The sequence below is a fragment of the Engraulis encrasicolus genome, chromosome 17 (genome assembly GCF_034702125.1).
Source record: "Engraulis encrasicolus isolate BLACKSEA-1 chromosome 17, IST_EnEncr_1.0, whole genome shotgun sequence".
NCBI lineage: Eukaryota > Metazoa > Chordata > Actinopteri > Clupeiformes > Engraulidae > Engraulis > Engraulis encrasicolus.
Genome location: NC_085873.1, coordinates 19,634,189 through 19,656,662, shown reverse-complemented (window position 1 = coordinate 19,656,662; position 22,474 = coordinate 19,634,189). Strand labels below are relative to the sequence as shown.

The 22,474-nt window shown below is 43.0% G+C and overlaps 1 protein-coding gene and 1 long non-coding RNA gene across 2 annotated transcripts in view; both read right to left on the bottom strand.

The window, feature by feature from the left end:
• Positions 1-22,474, bottom strand: part of LOC134467651 (protein shisa-6-like) — a 177,216-nt gene that overhangs the window by 35,736 nt on the left and 119,006 nt on the right. The window lies entirely within an intron of this gene.
• Positions 3,238-6,755, bottom strand: LOC134467928 (uncharacterized). Its single transcript, XR_010038664.1, has 3 exons — positions 6,706-6,755; positions 5,401-5,482; positions 3,238-3,421 (listed from the first exon to the last, which is right to left on the bottom strand). It is a non-coding gene; the product is annotated as an uncharacterized LOC134467928 (long non-coding RNA).

The window sequence follows — 22,474 nt, the reverse complement described above, 5'->3', positions numbered from 1 at the left end:
AGTACTTACCACCACCATCAAATATAAGTATTCATTATGACTGGGAAAATTGCCATTTTCATACATGAAAAGGGGGTTCTTCTCCATGGTCCGCCATTTAGAATGTCCAGAAATAGACATTTTCAGCTGCAAAAATGACTTTACTTGGGCCATAGTAGAAAATATTAGTCCATTACTTAGTAAACTTTCATGAACAGATCAAATTTGGCAATAGTCAATCCAGTTTCAATGAGCAGCCTAGTTGCAGTACCTGTTTTGACCATTTCCTGCACAGTGTACCTATAAGATCAGAGGGCTGCCGGTTCGAATCCCACACTTATCCCTCCCTACACTTCCATCCAAGGCGCCTAACCCCACAATGCTCCAGGGACTGTATCCAATACCCTGTAAAACAACTGTAAGTCACTTTGGATAAAAGCACCAGCTAAGTGTAATGTAATGTAATGTAATGTAAGGCGCTTTAGCTTGGCTTTACTACTATCTCTATCTTTTGTTTAGTTCTGTTGTTATAGATTCAGGCCAAATATCAGTTCATGTTGAATGAATTTTGACAAGGTGACCCTGTATTACAGATGGCTATTTATAGTTTTGAGATGTTACATCATGCTCGATGTACATCGACTCATACTATGACTACACATTTGACAAGGTGGCACTGTATTGCCAATGGCCATTTTATGATTCAAATTGATACATCCTGTTGTTGTTTCTTTATTTGGAAGTGACCGAACACGGTTTTATTTCTTTTTTTTTGAGCTATTGGTTTTCATTTGTGACCCTATGAGGTCACTTGTCTCAAAAAATATTGGACATTCCAATAATAATTTATCCTTTTTCCAGATAAACTTTCCACAGGACAGACCATTAAAAACCAGGATAATCGGGGAAAACTGGGACAGCTGGAAGCACTGCACTGTAAAACATTACAAGTGATTTAAATGTAAAGAAGTAAGTTCCCCTGCTGCCTTAAGTTTGTAACAACTCTTCTTCTCAACTTGAGACTACCTGTAAAATCAACTCGAGGCTTTCTCAAGTTGAGTTAACTTCAAAACTTAAGGCAACAGGGCAACTTACTTTTTTATGTTTAACTGGCTGCAATATTTTACTGTGTGGGTTTGAGATGGAGGTGGATCCATATTTCCCTGTCTGGGGCATCCAGTGTCCAATAAATAAAAAGGTTGGATAGCAAGCTCTGATCCATTTCACACATCCTCCAATGCCTCCTGCTAACACCTGCTACCCATGCTGAAAAAGTGAGACTGTAGTACAAATTGACATTTGTAAGTATGAGATCATACATGTTGTGCACATATATTTGATATCCAACAAAAATGATTTAGTTGGTTTCCAAAGGGGGGGGGGGTATGTCTGTTGTAGGCTTTACGTTTTAGCTCGAGCCCTATTTCACTCAGTGGACTGGCTGAGGCATGAAACCTCCCAATGGCCAATATATAACAGTAAACAATACATAAATAATAATAAAATACATAAATGAATTAATAAATAAATCCAGATTGCCAAGGGAGTGCCAATCCATTTCACACCCGACGCCTCCTACCAACGCCTGCTATCGTCATGCCAATGCCTGCCAACGCCTGCCACCCCTGCTGCCTGTTCGGCATAGCCTGACAGCTCTGGCTGGGTCCAGGACGAAATAATTAGAAAACCCACCCAACACCCCCCACCCAATGCATAAAATGTAATCAGTACCAGATTCTGGGCTCCCTTCTCTCTCCCTGGGCCCGGGACAATTGATCCCTTTGTCCAGCCCCTGCCAGCTTCCCTGAGGTCTGCATAGCAACCCTTACGGAAGGAAAATATATTTTTGAATATATGAAATGAAAATATATTATAATATACTACAATATATTGTTTGCCAATATATCATTTTATATTGTACAGCAGTATATTGCACAATATAAAGTGATATATTTTGCGGTATACGAGAATATAGACATTATTGCCGTTTTCGTATATTGACTTATGTATTGCATTATACTGTGAAATATATTGTTGGATATATGGAATTATATCCCATATAGTATATGACTTATTGATAAATCATATATTGATTTATGTATTGTATTATACTGTACAATATATTGTTGCATATATTGAATTATACCCCATAGTATATGGCTTATTGATGAATCATATGAAGAGTTCAGATGCAAAACCCCCTAACTCCATTTCTGAAGACCTGCACTTCTATATTTTTAGAGAACCCCATTGTTGGTTTGGTTTACATTCATGTACTTGATAATACATGTAAATAGTTATATTACATAAATACAATTTAAAAATATGCAATTTTGACAGCTTTGTATTAAATAAAAATGAATTAAGATTATTTTCTGAAAAGGCACTTAGGGGGTTTTGCATCTGAACTCTTCATATATTGATTTATGTATTGCATTATACTGTACAGTATATTACTGCATATATTGAATTATACCCCATAATATATGGCTTACTGATGAATCATATATTGAATAATGTATTGCATTATACTGTACAGTATATTACTGCATATATGGAATTATACCCCATAATATATGGCTTATTGATGAATCATATATTGATTTATGTATTGCATTATACTGTAAAGTATACTGTTGCATATATTGGATTATATCCCATAGTATATGGCTTATTAATTAAATCATATATTGACTTATGTATTGCATTACACTACACTACACAATATACTGTAACGTACTTTATACAAGGCATTTATGAAGTAGACCAAACATCAATTCAATTCATTCAACTGTTGACATTGTTTATTAAAAACATGAAACCAAACCGACCCTTTAACACCACCGCTCACACATGCAGAGACAGAGGCAGACAGGCAGGGAAACGACTTGACAACGACACGGCCAACAGTCCAAAATGCTGGTGAAACTTGCCTGTGGCCACTGGCCAGTAACAATTTCAGTCTCCCACTTTGGCCAGTAATTTGTACTTAATGTAAATGCAGAAATATTCAAAAAAAAAAAAAAAACCCAAAAAAAAAAAAAAAAAAACCCAAATAAAACAAAAAGAAAACAAAACAAAAACTGTGGCTGTGGCCGGTAAGCGAAACACCTCACATAAAGCACTGGCACACATGCACGCGTGCACACACACGCGCGCACACATAAACACATACGCGTGCCCGCGCCCACACACACACACACCCGCGTGCACACACACACACACACCCCTTCAGATATATTTAAGAGAAAAAAAAAGTGAAAGTGAAGGTGAATTCAGGGGCAGACCGCCCGCAGCCTCAGTCACTCAAGGTCAACAAGAGGGCTCATAGGCCTGTCCATGGACTTCTTTTTCTCTTGGTGAAGCAGTTCACAGATTCTTTTATTTAGCGACATCCGGATCTCCCCCATCCTCGCACCTGGATGTGCCTGAGCAACAGCATCTGCAAAAGTAAAGTAAAAAGAATGTTAACTCTCTAACCCATTGTGCAGGCGAGACGTTCCATTTCTTTTTCCGTTAGGAAGCGACAAGGAAGCAGAGGCTGGTGACGTAGACAAGCGAGGCGAGCGGGCGGGAAAGTTGGGCTCGGCTGAAAGATATCAAATGAAACGTAGTGATGGGAAAAAGTTCAGTTTCAGTTACAATCTAGGGCCACACATTCCAAATGGCCTTGTTTTACCTGTCTAATTCAACCATGTGATCGTTCCACCATCGAATCACCAGGCTGAATTGGACAGGTAAAAACAGGTCACCTGGAATATGTGGAACTGGATTGTAACTAAAACTGAACTTTGTCCCATGAAGCGGTAGCAAGTGGGAGAGGTTTCAAATGAAAGTTATTTCATGGAGTTATGTTACAACATTGTACTTGTAGGTAAACACTTGACAGCAGAGCCATGCATGTCCATAAAAACAGTATATGAGAACATATAATTGTCGGGAGGAAATGCACGAGGATTTCATTCTGCCCTTTACGCCAACTATTTAACTGGACAAACAAAAACTTGGGTTTCGATGGCAACATTGCTCGACAACACCCCAACCCCCCACCTGCTTACATGCTTACCATAACCATCAATTTCAGAACAGAGTATTCACTATGGCTGGGAATATTACACCATTCAATCATGGAAAGATTAATCTTCTCCATGGCTGTGCAGTCGATTAGGTAGTAGTAGTTTTCATGAGCAGCATAGTCACAAATAACTAATCTGGGAACAATCCTAAACGGTGCATCTTTAAAAGGGCAGGCAACTATTTAGGGGTAACACTTAAAATTGTTGACCTGGGTGTGTAAAATATCTTATTATTCATTTTTTGTTTTGTTTTACATATCCTCAGAGGAAGAATGTTGCTAAGCTAGCGAGAATATAGGGACCAAAGTCCTGTAAATGATTTGGGAAACATTTATTTGTCTCTTGACTGAATACCAATGCTCGTACAGAGTCCACATAGCAAGTGAAAAGCCAGAGGGTAAGAGGAGTATAAAACACCACACCACCTACAATGAAAAGTAAGTCCATTCCCCTCTTCACAGACCCAGGTTTTTCAGCAGTGATTTCCGCCAAATAGTAGTTCATGCTCTAATGACCTCTTTCAAGTCACTCTGGATTAAAGTGTCAGCTAAATGTAATGTAACAAGTGTACTTCTTGTTAGAAAAAATGGAACAGGTGCACAGAACGCTGAAATTGTGTTTGAACCAATGCAGTTGAAACTTGAAGGGTATGCCACTAGTTTTGGGGCCAAATACACCGTTTGTTCATGAAGGGTTTTATTTTTCCATGTTAAGCATTGTGTTACATTCTCATACTCCTTCCTTTCAATAGTCTGAAACAAGTGCCCAACATTGCCCAGCTTTGTAAACCCAGGTCAATGATTTTAACCACATTTAGCCCAATGAACCCTTAAATGTAACATGTTACATCAGCAAGTTTCACACATTCAATGTGCAGTTAATAATGTAGCTCAAGTAAACTCTAAATCTGGATGTCCTAACCCACTGCCCCTGACCCATCCAGTCTCAGTACCCCCCCCCCCACACACACATACACCGTCCTACAACCAACCACACCTTCACCCTGCAATAAATAACTAGGTTACATCCATTCCATAATTAACATAAAAATAATAAAAACAGGGATACATTCATGTCTACATATCCCCCTCCCAACTTTTACCCTAGCTTCCATCCCCACCAGCAGTACCAACACTAGCTGCAGAGGTCCATTTTGTCCCACTCAATCTCTCTTATTCCCAGTTTATTCAGTAGCTTGATTGAATGAGGTATAAAGGATTTTTTTGAAACGATTATATTTGCACCAAGGGAGTCTGAACCTCCTCCCAAAGTTCAGATAGATGTATTCCCCATTTAGTGCATGATCACCAGTGAGTGAGCATAGTAAAGGCACAGTATTGCTTACCATTTCAAGTACTGGAATGCACACCAGTCCATGTGACTATTTTTTTCCTCCAGACCATTGCTGCATACCTCTCCAGCAACCTCTGCAAAAAAAGTTAAAAGAGCAACAGAAAATTAACATTCACTCACACACTTAACCTTAAATAGGCACAAGGATACCCACCAAGCTCATCACTTCTATATCATTGTCAGAATTGTGAGCTAAATCTGGGGGGGGGGGGGGAGGGAGTTCGGTAGACTGGTGCTACAGCATTCTAGCTCGCAGTCGCAGAGCGTCGTAGTGGCACTCTGTGTCTCGTCCCGACAACAGGGAAGACAAGACATTGAAATCACAGCAGCCAGCATCGTTAACAGTTGCACGTCTGTTTCTTAAAGGCACGAAGGCACTCTTTTATGAAATGATGAAGCGAAGGAAGACTTAAACTCATGCATGTAACTGGCGAGAATGAATTCCGATGAACAAGAATGACTCGCGCATTCGTTTAAGAGTAAACATGAACACCAACATGACTCAATGAATGCAATTGCTGTGAGCAAAGCAAACTCCGAACTATCACAGAGTAGCTGAAGACAACGACGTGTAGGCTACCGTTTTGAAATTCACCAATTTGACGACAAGGCTTCGTTAACCTCTAACAATACCTCTACAAGAACTGGTACAGTGCAGTTAGTTCGTGTGAGCAAGTTACTCAAAAAAACCTATTGATGTTACCACAATGGGAAACCGAAGCAGCAACAGCTATGCTTTACCAAAAATAATGCAGGACATTGCCTCGTTTTAACTTTACTGAAGTGCCCATTTTTTTAAGCAAGTTAGCGATGTGCATTTAGATCTTGTCGCACTCACTTCTGCTTTGATTCCCTTGCTTTAGCCGAGTAAGCTAGGCGGCTAATTAAATGAGGCCTGGCTTTCTAGGCTGACGTTGGGGCTCAGCAGTATTAGCCAGATATAGATGTTCTAACGTTCTCTGACAAGCCAAATAAAGTGGGCTCACCTGAAATTGACCACTACAACCATATAATATCGACCCAAGTATTGCGTTTACGTTTTCAAGATGTGTAGAACCAGACCTACTGTCAATGAGAACTACACACCATTTCGACAACGCAAATATCGCTAGTAGTACAATAGCTTGGTAGCGCGGGAAATTCAAAAAAATAACGTATTTCTAGTCCTTGGGGGAAAAAATGAACAAACATCCAACTTCGACAACCACTTTGGCTAAACTTTGCACATCAACCACTGTAGACGTTTCAGACTATATGCTTGTATATTTATGTTAACAAATTACACTTTATAACTTACCTCGAGGCGCCTGGTTGGTTTGTGTCACTGTGGTGGGGAGTCTGGCTGGCGAACAATGTGGAGCTAAAATCCGGACCGCGCTCGAGCCGAGACGGCTCTCTCGCCACTTTAGCTTCAGGTTGAGACGACGTGACGTAGGCGCGTCATACGTGATATGAGAGCTGAGATGATTCAATCAGAGACTCCTGTATATTGATCAATATATTATTATATATGGCCATATATGGTCCACCTAAAATGACTTTATAATGTCGAGTAAATGTCCAATGTATTGCAAATGCGCTTGCTGAACTAAAAACATCAAGAAATACAGACAGAATAGTGGAATACAGTTTTGTTTTGCCAGCCATATATTTTAAAATATATTGATCAATATATAGTAATATGATGTTCAATAATATATTGCTATATATTTTCAAATATATGAGCGTGTTTGTGATATATTGTGATATATTTTCTAATGTATTGCAGTATAAATTGTAGTATATTGCAGTATATTTTCCTTCCGTAAGGGAATGTAATGCCCAGATGGTTCTCCCGTGACTCACACACTCTGACATTTCTGCCGCATACTTGCAAGCAAATAAATAATGCAACAACAACGACAACAACGGCATCACGAAAATAAGATCATATCTGAGATACGCGTACTGTATATGCTGCATGACGCATAACGGCCAAGCCTGTGAGACCGCTGACGTAGGTAGCGTAGTCAGGAAACGCCATCTCAGACAGGTGCGGTGTGTGGTGCGTGGTGCGTGGTGCGTGGTGCGTTTTGCATGGTGCGTGGTGCGGTGTGTGTTGGTGTTTGGGATTAAAATGGTAATGTCCAGGAGGGGAATGCTTGATGGCAATGACTAAGAGGAGAATGATAAGAGGGTGATATGAAATCCAGAGATAAGGCATTGCTCATGGTATACCGAGCATTGTGTAGACATGTCTGCAGTGATCCCTTTATTACCTTACCTGGGTTTATAAACTCAGAGAACAAGGTAAATTTACTGATAAATCACTATGTTAAAGGGCATATCTTTTATTTGCCTAGGAGATCAGATCTTTTTTTTTTACACTTGAATGAGAACCTTATTGGGATAATATCCTACGGACCTGTCTCAACACAGAGGTTTTAACTCTCAGAGACCAGAATAAGGAGATTTCTTGTATTTCCACTCTCCCCAAGTTAACTTACAATATTTCAAGAAGCAAGCAAAGACTCTTCTCTTTGATGACTATCTGTTGTGTTGTTGTTGGGTACTGACATGTCAAGGTTAGCATAAGCAACACAACTGCAGTTTGAAATCATTACCATCACATAGGCCTATGTGATTAGACTTTTGGTATTTCTTCTGATTATAAAGTCATGAGCACAGTGTGTGTTTTCAACATAGAGTTCAATGGGACCTGTAGAATGATGAAGTACAGTTCTGGAAGAATTGTGCAGGAAATCCTTCCTTCTTACAGGGTTAACTTATATGTCACCTTCAGTGTGGGCAGTTCTTCACATATCCGTCTAAAACCCTTCTGCAATAGCCTTCTTGTGCCTGCTCCTATACTGTATTTCACCCACACATAAGACTGTGATGTTCTTTATGTCATCTTTTGTATGTCGCTTTATAAAGGCTTCTGCTAAAGGCAGTGGTGTAGTCTATGTAGAACGCGGGTATACATTCAGGGATTTCAGTATACCCACTACAAATTGATTGATCCATTGTTTTGAATAGCACAAATATATACAGTATACCCACTTCAAAAAATGCTCAAATATACAGTATACCCACCATAAAAAAGTAGAGTACACCACTGGCTAAAGGCAATGTAATGTCACATAATTTGGGTTAGTCACACAACCATCTAGGCTACTTTATTTTGGAGTGAAGGCCAGTTCATGTCATGTAATGTCATGTTCCGTCTTCGAGGAACTCTGAGTAATACAGCAGCTGGCAAAAAAATAATAAAATAAATTGATGCAAGGGGAGGGAAGCTTTGAGCAGAAGTATAATACACTATATTGCCAAAAGTATTCGCCAAGCTGCCTTGACCTCACCGATGCACTTTTCGAATAATTGTCAAAACATACTTCATGTAGCCTTCTAAGAAGAGTTGAGGCTTTACAGTTAAAGGTGGACCGAAATCATTTTGAACCCCAAGGGTTAGGAATGGGATGGCAGTTAAGTTCATGTGTGAGTCAAGGAAGGTTAGTCAATACTTTTCGCAATACAGTATATTGTATATTCATCACTGAGACCATGAGAACAACGGACCCTGATTTCAGTTTCATCATAACTGTTTTAGGACAACACATATAAAACACTAAAATAAATGATTTCAGAAATACATTAAAAAATATATCACAAACAGCAAAGCAAAACATAAACCACAGCATTATACATTAAACCCATAATTTGACAGTAGCACCAATACATAAATAAAATAAAACAAAAATCTAATGACAAGTTGTTTATTCTTGGCTTTGCTTGCCTTGACTTCAAGACTAGGGGGTTAAGAAAATGTTTAATCACCTTCCATCCGATAACACCCAACGGAGCGAAAATAAAACAGTGGAACGTGCGATTTTGCCCAATTATGCTCCTTTGTGGGCCTGGTGATACTTACAGCACATGTGTAAGCATATATGGAGAATATAGGAGCATAAATTAAAGGCCTTGTCTGCTTCTCCAAACAAGCTAGTGTCACGTTAAGGGCACATTAGATACCGTAGTGGTGCAACACTACGGAGACTGCAGGGGTGGCAAAAGCACAAAAGAACAAAAAAACAACAATTTGTCATAAATAATGAGACAAGTTTCACTTTCTTTGAAACACTTTCTCCCGATAAACAAGGTTCCACATACACAAATCTGTTAATCCCTCCACATTAAAAAACTAAAAAACAGAGAGAAACAAGCAAACAAACAGGGTCATGCGAGAACATTTGCGAGAACAGCTGTGTAGCCTGTGGCTACAGGCGAGTTGCCTGACATAAACCAGAGGGATTGATATAGTGCATCAGAGACCGAAGCTACTCTACAGCATACTAACGAACTAACTAACTGCTGTCCTCCATAGACCTCCAGGACTGGGACAGAAATATATAGTATGTGTGATGTGAAACTCGTTTACATTATATTAGTATCAAAATGCTCCAAAATTAAAGAAACAATAATAAATCATAATAATAAACAAATAATAAAACAAACAAACAACTCAGAAAGTGATTTAATTAGTAGGGAGGAATTGGAGGGCAAAAGACATGCGTGGCACGGGATTCTAACTGACTCGTGCTGTTGCCCACTGACAACAGGAGTGGACCAGACATGCATATAGCCTACAAACGTATACGACATACGAGTTTACATTTTGTTTAAATCAAAATTTCTCCAAAAATGAGCAATAAAGCAAAAAAAGGTAAGTGATGTAAATAGAGAAGACAGTGGATTGAACACCGCATGCTGTTTTCCAAAAGCAAGGAGGGCTCAATCCAACTCTGTGATGTGGGGGCTCAATTATGATTTCAATCATATCAAAAACAAAATAGAGACACTGTAAAAAATAAAAATCGACGCCAAAGGGAGAGGATCAAGACAGACACTGAACAGCAAACTACTGTGTGTAACTATTGCTCCTCTTATATGTGTATATAGCAAGCAGTGGGCCAGAAATCTGTGACAAAAGACTGAAAAGCTAAGAACTGAAATATGAGAAAAAGATAACAGTAGAGCCATGTAAAGGGAGAGATACCGTAGAAAGAGGGGCAAGAAGAGAGAATAATTTTGGCAATCAATCGCGTTTAGATCAGGTTTGGAGGTGGGAAGAATAACAACAACAACAATAACAAAAAAAACCTGAAAACAGAGCAGTCTGACGTACCAGAGTGGTATTCTCTCTCTTCCAACAAAATGAAATAAACAAACTGTCAAAGATGGAGAGGAGGCGATGGAGAGAGGAGAGAGGAGAGAAGACAGGCAGGCAGAGAGAGAGAGAGAGAGAGAGAGAGAGAGAGAGATGGGAGAGGAGGAGAGAGGGGAGGAGAGGAGGAGAGAGGAGAGGAAAGGTGGTAGAGGAGAGGGGAGAGCAGGCAGGCAGACAGAGCGAGAGGCAGTGGGTGACGATGCAAGAATTAATGAAAAGCCCAAAGCGTTGGAGTCCAATTGCCTACTGCAGAGAGGAGGATGGATGGACGAAAAAGACGAAGGATGAGAGAGAGAGAGAGAGAGAGAGAGAGAGAGAGAGAGAGAGAGAGAGAAAAGGATGGTGATAGAAAGTGAGATATTGACAGAAGGCGAGAGAGAGTGAACGCATACAATAATGACAAGAAAGAAAGAAAGAAAGAAAGAAAGAAAGAAAGAAAAGAAAGACAGAAAAATAGAAAGAAAGAAAGAAAGAAAGAAAGAAAGAAAGAAAGAAAGAAAGAAAGAAAGAAAGAAAGGACTGAGTGAAAATGTAAGGGGAGCACATTGAAAAGTAAAAAGGAGAAAAAGAAGAGGCAGGGAGTGAAAACAGACACACAAACAAACACACACACACACACACACACACACACACACACACACACACACACACACACACACACACACACACACACACACACACACACACACACACACACACACACGCCAGATCAGAGGCAAACACAGCTTCTTTCTCTCTGCCTGAATGGCCTCCTCTGCCCTCCTAGTGCTCGCCTATTCAGCCTTTAAGAGCTGAAAACATAAACACAATAAATAAAGAAACAAATAAATAAATGCCCAGCCTTGCCATTTAATTACCTACTGAATGTGTGTGTGCGTGTGTGCGTGTGTGCGTGTGTGTGTGTGTGTGTGTGTGTGTGTGTGTGTGTGTGTGTGTGCATGTCTGTGTGTGTGCATGTCTGTGTGTGTGCGTGTGTGCGTGTTTGTGTGTGAGTGAGTGTGCGTGCGTGCGTGCGTGCGTGCGTGCGTGTGTGTGTGTGTGTGTGTGTGTGCCCTTCTCTTACTAGCTGCTGAACAGCTAGTCATGTGTGTGTGACAGGACAGGCATGTCTAAGAGACACGCAGCGGGATGTGCCTGTGTGTGTGTGTGTGTGTGTGTGTGTGTGTGTGTGTGTGTGTGTGTGTGTGTGTGCGCGTGCACGTCTGTGTGTGTGTGCGTGTGTGCGTGTTTGTGTGTGAGTGTGCGTGCGTGCATGTGTGTGTGCGTTTGTGCGTGCGTGCGTGCGTGCGTGCGTGCGTGCGTGCGTGTGCATGTAGTAGGTGTGTGCCAGGCACAGTCAAGATAGGGTGGCCTTTAAAAACTGACAAAGAATATTAGCATGGTGGCCGCAGCTAAATGCCACAAAAACCATGGGATGTATTGTAGCAAACAAGGGTATTGGGGGTAGTGGTAGGGCTAGTGTGTGTGTGTGTGTACTGTGTGTGTGTGTGTGTGTGTGTGTGTGTGTGTGTGTGTGTGTGTGTGTGTGTGTGTGTGTGTGTGTGTGTGTGTGTGTGTGTGTGTCTGTCTGTCTGTCTGTCTGTCTGTCTGTCTGTGTGTCTGTGTGTTGGGGGTGGGGGGGGGTACTTGTGCATGTGTGAGAGGGGGGTATGGTGTGTGTGTGTGTGTGTGTGTGTGCGTGTGTGTGTGTGTGTGTGTGTGTGTGTGTGTGTGTGTGTGTGTGTGTGTGTGTGTGTGTGTGTGTGTGTCTGTCTGTCTGTCTGTCTGTGTGTTGGGGGTGGGGGGGTACTTGTGCATGTGTGAGAGGGGGGTATGGTGTGTGTGTGTGTGTGTGTGTGTGTGTGTGTGTGTGTGTGTGTGTGTGTGTGTGTGTGTGTGTGTGTGTGTGTGTGTGTGTGTGTGTGTGTGTGTGTGTGTGTGTGTGTGTGTGTGTGTGTGTGTGTGTGTGTGTGTGTGTGTGTGTGTGTGTGATGATGATGATGAAGAAGAAGACAAAAGAGGAAGGCCTGATGAAATCCAGATCCTAGTTGATTTTGGGTCAGTGGATGTGTTTACTCTACTGCAGTGCTTCCCAAACTTTTTCACATGACGTACCCCTTGGAGCACTTCATGTCCATCCGCGTAGACCCCCCCCCCCCAAAAAAAAACCCAAAAACACCAAGCACAAAAAAACTGTGGAGCTCTGCATCCAGTTGAAGAGGGTGCGTGACAGGAACTCTTGTGACTGAAATCCTGGTTAATGTCAGTCATCTGCTACACATAGCCTGCCTGTGTCGGCGATTAATTTTCAGGCTTGTCAAAAGCAACACAAATAAAAGCAGAGGGAGGGGTCGCTTTCGAAAGTAGACATAGTTTTATTCTTGTTCTCCCGCGCCGTCAGCCGGCTTTAATATTAACGGCTCATGATCAGCATTCAATGTAACGAGGATGGACTTCACATATTTCCTGTTGTGAAGGGTGCTTGCTGAATAATGCTCAGAAATTATATTAATTTTGGTGCTCTTGTGAATATAAAAGACGACGAGATTGTTATCTATAAAACACCACGTCGCCTGTAGAACGGAGGTCTCAGCTGTCAATCAATACTGTCAATCGCGCAAGGAAGAGAGAAGGAGAGGGAGAGACAGAAAGTAGTTTTCCAACTTAGCAGGGATTAAAGTTTTCCGTCGCTATGACGGATTTCCGTCAACTGGATTTTCGTTTGGACGGATTTCCGTCCTTATAATTCATGTCAATTAATTTACAATTTTTACTTTCCAACTGAACTCAAATCGAGAGCACTCCTGGTCATGAGAAGGGGAGGAAAGGTGTGTTTGGTGTACGGATTTAGTTATACACGCCACCACCGGTGGTGTCATACAACAGATTCACTCAGTAGTTTTGAGCCATCGTCTTCCGTGTTCCAAAAAAAAAAAGTACACGAGCGGTCAACAAATCAGTTGCGCGAGAGATTAAAAAAACAAATAGCCAACATTGTTGCTGATGGCAGAAAAGAAGATAAGTGTAATACTATGTCTTTAAAGTGCAATGACCATCATTAAACGAGTTGGACTGATATTCCAATATGGGCTAATAATAATGCATATGCATGGAATGCATAGCTGGAAGAAGGTAGGACACGTATGTTTCCATTATCATTGCACCTGCCGTGGTGGATAGTTAGAAAAAAAAAGAATAGTTTACTTCGACTGCGCATGATGTCCTTTTCATGAAGGGTTTTCCTTTTAAGCATTGTGACTTTTACTAACATTATTCATAGCCCCAATGGGACGGCTATCATTGGCAGCTAGCTAGGATATACCATGCGTAATACCATGCGTTTCATCCTCAAAGTTTAGCGTGTTTGCCTGGCTACGTGTAGAACTAGCTCTAGTTGTCTTTCTGACAATTTACAGTCTCACCTGTAATCATAGCATATTAACTTTGTTGTTGTCGATATATATTTAAGAAATAAGTTAAAAATGGGTTGCATTTTACAGGGGTCACGGAGGCTATCCCTGGCAGAGCCAATATTGTATGTCTTGTTCTGGGAAGCAGTGTTCTGATGGGTGGACTCATGGTCAATAAATGCCGTTTCGGTGTTTGTTTCACTTTCAAGGCTTGTTGTAGGCTACTGTGTGATGCTATTTTTGCTAACTGGAATAGTGTGCAGCAACAGTTGTGTGTGTGCTTGTTTTTGAGTGGCTCAACGTATCTTCTCGGACTATACGCTTCGTTTGAGTTCAGTTATTTGCGCACTCAAGACTGATAGGTGGGTGATTTGCCTTGATTCGAGTGGAAAGTTACGCGGCAAGCTTGGGAAAGTGTGTTACTTTCGATAGACGTATGTCTGTGACTGTGTCGTGTCTGCTTGTGTCGTGTCAGCTTGTAGGAGAGAACACGGGTGCGTGTAGGAATCGGGGACGTTTTTTTAAATCAATGGTAAGCGTGTGCCTGTCACCGCACATCGAGAAGCAAAAAAGTAGGCTACACGTAGCCATAGGTTTTCAAAACGGTAGAACACAAGAGGTAGACTACCGCACCCTGTTTGTAAACGTCAACGTCAAGTTATCTGTAACAGGATGAATAGTGAAAATCATACAAAATAACCAACAACTAGTTTTCTCCCTCTGATTGCTATGACCAGTGCATTATTTTTTAAATGTCAGAAATACTGCAAACAATGCGCACCAGTGCTTTCACCAGAACAAGACAAAATATAGCCTACTACTACTACTACAAAAAAAAACATAATGGGATCACTGTATCAACGCATTGCAATTCCAAGTCAATAATTCTGTGATATCAGCTAGACCATTTTGAAGCAACACTCATTGTGAATCCATTCTGCATAATGTTGTGAACAATTCATAAACAATGGGTAGAAATAAGAGGAAATAACCAAAACATGCCCCAAATTGCAGTTCAATGTTTGCAGTCTGATATATCCATTATCCCTCCATTCTCGGCCAGTTCCAGTCAATCTGGTGGCCTAGGCCTGCCCCCTTTCCCTCTTTCCTTTTTCTTGTACTTAGAAATTGGCATCTGTAAACATAGCATTGTAGGCCTACATCTGATTGAGCACATCTGATCTAGTACCTACAGGTACATTCATACTGAGAGTGTATATAGGCCTACTGAGTGTATAATGAATATTCATTGTTAATGTGAAGTGTAAAGTTTTATGTTGGTTGAAGTTCTGATTTTGTGGCACTTTTTGGTATTACTGGCGCCCTCAAGACATAGGTCTATTCTGCTCTAGGCGACTGCCCTGTCTGCCCATGCCTATTGCTGGCTCTGGCACCATTCCTTGCATAAAACCAGTGTATGTTTCGTTATGAGGGCAAAGCCTGGCTACATTGGTTTTCGTAGGGTTACGGAGTGATACTCGATCGGGTACCTAACCGGTAAAAAAGTTCAGTCAGATGACTTTTTTTTGCTTTAATCTCTGACTTAGTCCTACAGCTTTCCAACGTGACTGCTCTGGTTTTATCCATGTTCAGTGTTCCTTGCCCGTTTGACCGCGCCAGGTTAAACGAAAGTGATTTGACGACACGGTCACCACGGTCACCAAGTGCTCTTATCCAGCCATAGCCCAATTTGCGCGAAAGAGAGTGCTAGCTATAGCGGCCAGGCACGCACGCAGCATTCACAATGACGGATGGAAATTACTCCTTTGTTGTGGACAAGAGATTTGCGCATTTCAATTCGGAGGGAAAATGCTGCCTTCTGTACGCGCACAAATCAAACAACAAAGTGGTCCGTACGTGCCAGCAGGTGAACCGCTTTAGAAAAAAAAAAAACACGTCTTGTTGCAGGAGCCCTATACTTGGCGTAATGTAGATGACTGTCATGAAGTGTTCATTATATATTTATGTAGGCCTAGCACATTTTAAAAAATGTAGGCCTATTGGTTATGCCAGACTAGGCATACATTTTCCCTCCTATGACCATGCGAGCAGACGCGCAATGAGAACATGGCGTTTCCTACATTCGCATTTATTAGTTTTTTCCCCCTCACCTACAACTTTGTACATGCATAGTAAAGTGCTGGGACTGATTGCAGGGTTACTTTTTTATTGTATTAAGCCTACGTTGCCACTATTCTTTGCCATTTGATTTTTTTTCTTCCTGCATTTTTTTTCTTTTAAATTCCAAATCTTTTCCCGTACCCCTTGCAATGACGTTGCGTACCCCTAGGGGTACGCATACCCTAGTTTGGGAAACACTACTCTACTGTATACAGTATTAGCAAATATATATTAATATACTGTATATGTTATGCATTGTATGTTATTTATTTTGTATGTTATGGTGTAAACCAGGGGTGGGGAACCTTTTACATTCGAGGGGCCACTTCAAATTCATCCAAGGCCTGTAAAAAGTCCTCCGAGGGTCATACTATGAACACAAACCAGGATTTCCCCTTGCACTTTAGGCCTATATTGAAAGCATCCACCTTTAAAACAGACCCCACCTTCTCTCGGTCCCCTGAATATAGCTTAATTGTATTGCAAATGTATTTTCTAAGATTCCTTTACAAAATATGTCATGTGAGGTTGCATAACATTTAAATGATAGGCTATTGGGGGCTGGATAAAATGGCCTCAAGGGCCGCAAATGGCCCTCCACCCCACCCCTAGTGTAAACCACATATGTTATGTGTGAACATGGCTGCTGTTGTAACTAATTAAAAAAAAACGTCCTGTTGTAACTAATTCTATAAGACACCCTACCCTACACACTAACAAGTAGGGGCGCCACCAGAAATGTTGGGCCCCATGAATTTTGGGCCCCCTTTAGGCCCTCTGTCAGTGATGAGAGTGCTTGGGCCCTTAGAATCTGTAACACTTTTCCCCACCATAGCGTCATCCATGCTAACAAGCACACACACACACACACACGCAGGCATGTAGGCAGGCATGCACACACACACACATGCTTGCTCTCTCTCTCTCTCTCTCTCTCTCTCTCTCTCTCTCTCTCTCTCTCTCTCTCTCTCTCTCTCTCTCTCACACACAAACACACACACTTCATTCTGAGCAAAAATGAAAGGCAAGCAGTTCCTTGAGCTGCAAGAGAAGAGCTTCTTTTCTCCACTGGCTTATAGAGGGTGAAAGGGGGCCAGTTGCACACACAGTGAATGCTCTAACAAAGAGAAGTAAAAAAAAAAAGAAACTCAGTATCCTTCCAACAGATGTACCTTATCCGAGTAACCAGTAGACCTCTGTACAACTAGGCTGGCTCTTTGGTGTAGCGATCAGAGCCCAAGTGTGGTACCTCTGAAGGTCCGGGTTCAAGTCCCAGTGGGGCAATTTTGCTACAGGCTGAATCAAGTTTCTGTTGGGTTCTTCTTAGGCATTTAGTGTTCTCCAGTAGAAACACAGTCTATCTACCTCAATAGGTGCAATTCTTTGACAAGCCTTCAAAAACTTCCCAAAAAAACAATTTGCTTGTCACATAGGGTGTATCTAGCCGTGTATCTAGCTGTGCTAGATTGAGCCTGTGTTCTTACTGAACTGACAACTTCTCTGACATGGCTAAATGAACAGACTGTATCACCCCTTTAAAAATCAGTATCATAGTGACCTTCAGTCAGACGATAGATAGACCCTTTGTTGTTATTGCAGGGATTCATCGAAAAAAGCCTGGCAGTACAGTATTTGCAACTTTGATCAGACCAAATTGTCATCATTGACATCAAAATGAACTTACCAAGTGATCACCTGTTCGCCTCATTAGCATTATAGATGTCACTGCTCTGTGCAGTACGCCGGCCACAAACTTTATTATATTATTGATTTATACATTCATACTCAGCGCATATGTAAATCTCCATCTGTTCTGCTAAACTGTGTTTGTCCTTGAAGCTACAGTTGAAACGCCCTGATTATGAAACCTTATTATGCACAAATATATTAAAAAAAACTATATTCAAAACTTTTCACCAACTGCGTTCCCACTCCCAGCACCACCAGAAGCACTTCCTGTTAAAACACACACTGTATGCATTTCTAAAACACATACACGGTACACCATGGCACAAGAGAAGCCGCCAGTCGGTCAGTTCTCATTTGCAAAGAGTCTCCAGTGTTCCAGAATGCTGGGAGCCGCCCTACAGGCAGTCATGGTTAATCAATGTGCTGAAAACACACACACACGCACACACACACACACACACACACAGACACACACACGCACGCACGCACGCACGCAGGGACGCACACTCGCACGCAGGCACACACACACACACACACATAAAAGCAAAGCAAAGCAAATAGCTCACCAAAGACGGACCAGACCAGCAGGGACCGCTGAAATTCGCTGACAGAGCAGAACTGGCAAGAACACTAACTGGTCAATTCAAAGGCAAACTTTTCTTGAACTCTCCGTCGAATTGTAACTGCGTTCGAAAGTACCAAACTAACATTCATATTGTGTGTGTATGTGCGTGCGTGCGTGCGTGTGTGTGTGCGTGCGTACGTGCGTGCGTCCGCGCGTCCGCGCGTGCGTCCGTGCACGTGCGCTTGTGTGTGTAAGCGTAAGTTTATTTGGCCTCTAATTTCTAATCTTTGGAGGAAAAAAATGTTTTCCACACAGTAAAAAAAATTCCTGTGATGTCACAGCCACTTACTGGCTACTAATTGCATTCATTTCACAGTAGTTTACTGTGGCCATCCTCACAGTTTACTGTGATTTCTCACAGTAGTTTACTGTGGCCACACCACAGTAAGTTACTGTCACCCTACCCACACTACCATGATCCCGCCCCTCCATTCATCACCACAAAAGAGGTAGCTACCATGTTATTGTGGCACCTCCCATTCCCCACCATGACTGAGACAACTGTGGCATGGAACCAGTCCATCACACTGCTCTCTTGAATTTATAAACCGAACTATCCAAAACCACAGAGAAACTCAAGTGTCTGCAATATGTGCAATATTATGATCATTTGATAATTGTAGTCTCCTGGATGAGAGTACATTAACTAGTGTCCATGGAATACTCTGGTTGAGCATAATTAGACAAACCTGAAATTTCTTAATCCAGTAAGTAACTGTCACGCCCAGCTATGGGCGTGTGACTGCCTAAATCAGTTGCACTGCATGACTGCTGCCTAGTGTTTGTGTGCAGGTGCGTTCACTCATCGGGTCCCGTGATTGCTGGCTGCTGATTGGACGCGAGGCCCTCCTGAGCATACAAAACCATCGGGCTGCTCTACTTGCGGAGAGCCGCGAGCGCGGAGGCTTTGGGTCCTTTTGCTGGTCGCTTTTCCCCCTCTCAGCTGCGTGCCTCAGACGAGGACTTCAAAGCTGGAGGGCCGGCTCTCTCAACCTCGTCTTTTTCATTGTTTTTCTGTTGCTTTGTGTTGTTGCTCTGCTGCCCTACTTTAAATCATAGTAAAAGGCAAAACAAACTTGACTTGCGCGCCTCCTTGTGTTATTTGCCCTCTTCAGAGTGTAACACATGGGGGCTCGTTAAAACCTCTGGTTTGAGTTGTCGTGTGTGTGTATATGTGATCTTTGGCCGTATTGTCGGTGGGGCCGGAGTCAAGTTACTATGGGGCAGTAGTAGTCGTTTTTTTTTCTCTCTCTCTTTTCCGCTGATTGTTATTAAGTTTACATTGCCTTATTGGTTATTCCGTTGCCTAGTGCGTTTTCTTTGGGTGTTGTCCTCCAGTAGTGGGATACGCAGTTATATGTTTCTGCTTTCCATTCGCCCAGGACAGGTGTAGTGTGCGCTTAGCGTGCATTTTTTGTTTTTGTGGCGGTACGGGGCTTAGAGCAGTTGTCTCGGGGGCACTTTCGAAGCCAAGAGTTGTCAAGCATTGGCAGCTTCTTTACGCTTACGAGTTCAGTGCTTAAAATCCCCGGCCTTACGCCGCCTGAAGAGTCAGGATCTACTATTAGTGGGCTGGGGGGTTTAGTGGGCGTCTGGAAGGTTGAGCGGTGAATTATATCGTGAGTGCTGTGTGTTCTACTGCTGGGGGGTGGCATTTTTTTCCGGTTACGTTGAGGTTGTGTTTTTTTTTGCGTTGCGATGGCGGCCCAAATTGTAGCTGAATTTGTTAAATCTCCGTCGTTGGCGCTCCTTGACCTTATGACTAAGGAACACCTGTTGGAGCTCGCAGGGGCTTACAATATATCTGTGCCCCTAGTTGAACGTCGTGTGAAGGACCAAATTCGTGTCGTTGTTATCGCCGGTTTAGTGGCTCAGAAGGTGTTGTCGCTTCCGTCTGCTGAGGCGACGGATTCACCTCCGTCGGTTCAGCAGGGGTTCCCTGTTGCGAAACCACCCTCGCCTTCGTCAGTCCCAGCTGTCATGGGTGGGTTGTCATTTGATGAGCAGAAAGAATTACTCGCTTTTCAACGCGAGGCGGAGCTAGAGCGCCTTAAATTTATTAGGGACAGTGACGCTGACCGCCTGCATTTGGAGGCGAAAAAGTTGGATATTGAACAGCAGCGTCTGGATCTAATTAGAGAAGGTAAACTCTCAGGCCAGCCTGCCCAACCTGTTCCTTCTGACTCCGCCTCGTCGGCCACATTGAATGTAGCGAAAAATCTCCGCTTGGTCCCACACTTCAATGAGTCAGACGTAGACGCGTTTTTTGATTTGTTTGAATGTGTGGCTGATGCGCATGCGTGGTCTGGTATAGAAAAGACACTGCTTCTCCAGAGCGTATTGACTGGTCGGGCGCAACGGGCGTGCTCGTCTCTTTCCGGGGAGGACCGTAAAGATTATGCTAAAGTCAAAGCCGCTGTGCTGAATGAGTACGAGCTGGTGCCTGAGGTTTATAGGCACCAGTTTCGAACCATGCGTAAGGGGGGGACGCAATCTCATACGGAGTTCGTTCGTGAGTTGACCTTACAGTTTGGTCGTTGGCGCAGATCCGCTAGTGCTGAGTCGCTGGACGCATTGGTCGACTTGGTATTATTGGAACAATTTAAGCAAACTCTGCCTCCAACGATTGCTACATTTATTATGGAGCGTGGCGTGACAAAAGCTTCGCAGGCGGCCGCGCTGGCGGATGAATGGGAGGTTACCCATCGCCTGCAGTCTGTTGCCATTCGCCCTTCGTCCAATTCTGCGCTTGCGCCAGCGGCTTCAATTTATGATCGTCGTTCCACATTCTGTTGGGGACGAGTGTGGGGCGCGTTTTCCTGAGGTGTTTCCTTCGTGTGTGATGACCCGCGCCGCCAGCCTGAAGGCTGGTGGAGCTGAGCTTCCCGCGATGGAAAAACCCTTTTCGCTGGCTGGTTACCCTTGTCCGATTACTCGTGATGATTTGATTAGCGCACAACGCCATGACGAGACGCTCAAAACATTGTACGCGTTTGTGGACAGTGATGAAGACATACGTAGTAAAGCTAGGGGATACTTCATCAAGGATAATGTTTTGCTGCGTAAGTGGTCGCCTCACAACGGTCATCTAGTGGGTGACCCGATAATCCAAGTTGTTGTTCCCGACAAGCTTCGAAACTCTGTTCTCCAAACCGCGCATGATAATTTGGCTGGTCACGCAGGGGTCAGAAAAACATATGATCGCGTGTTAAGATATTTTTTCTGGCCGGGTGTTAAGCGTGATGTCTCTGCCTATGTCAGGACGTGCGATACATGTCAGTTGACGGGAAAACCGAATGTGGTCCTAAAACCAGCCCCTTTACGCCCTATTGCACCGACATGTTTTCCGTTTGAACATCTCATAATTGACTGCGTTGGTCCGATGCCTCGCTCCAAGAATGGGAGTGAATATCTCCTGACCGTAATGTGTCAAGCTACACGGTACCCGGCTGCTTATCCGCTGCGCTCAATTACCTCTAGAGCTGTGGTCAAGGCTCTTAGTCAGTTCATTTCGGTCTTCGGTCTGCCGAGAGTAATTCAGTCGGACAGAGGTAGTAATTTCACTTCCAAGTTTTTTGCCGAAGTTCTCCGACAGTTGGGTGTTCAGCAAAACCTGTCCACTGCATATCACGCCCAAAGCCAGGGGGCCCTGGAGCGCTTTCACTCCACCTTAAAGTCGCTGCTACGAGCTTACTGCGTCGAATTGGGGGGTGACTGGGAGGAGGGTCTGCCGTGGTTAATGTTGGCTGCCCGTGAAGTGACCCATGAAAGTACCGGCTTCAGCCCAAATGATCTCGTCTTTGGTCACCGGGTGCGTGGGCTGTTGTCGGTCCTGCATGACAAATGGACTGACTTGGATCCCCCGGGTAATTTGGCAGATTATGTCTCGGGGTTCCGGCGACGTCTTTTCTCCGCGTGGCAACTGGCTAGTTCCAGGCTGGGAGAATCCCAGACACGAATGAAAAAATTGTTTGACCGTCGTGCTGAGCATCGTGTGTTTGCTGTTGGGGACCGGGTCCTAGCACTGCTTCCGGTT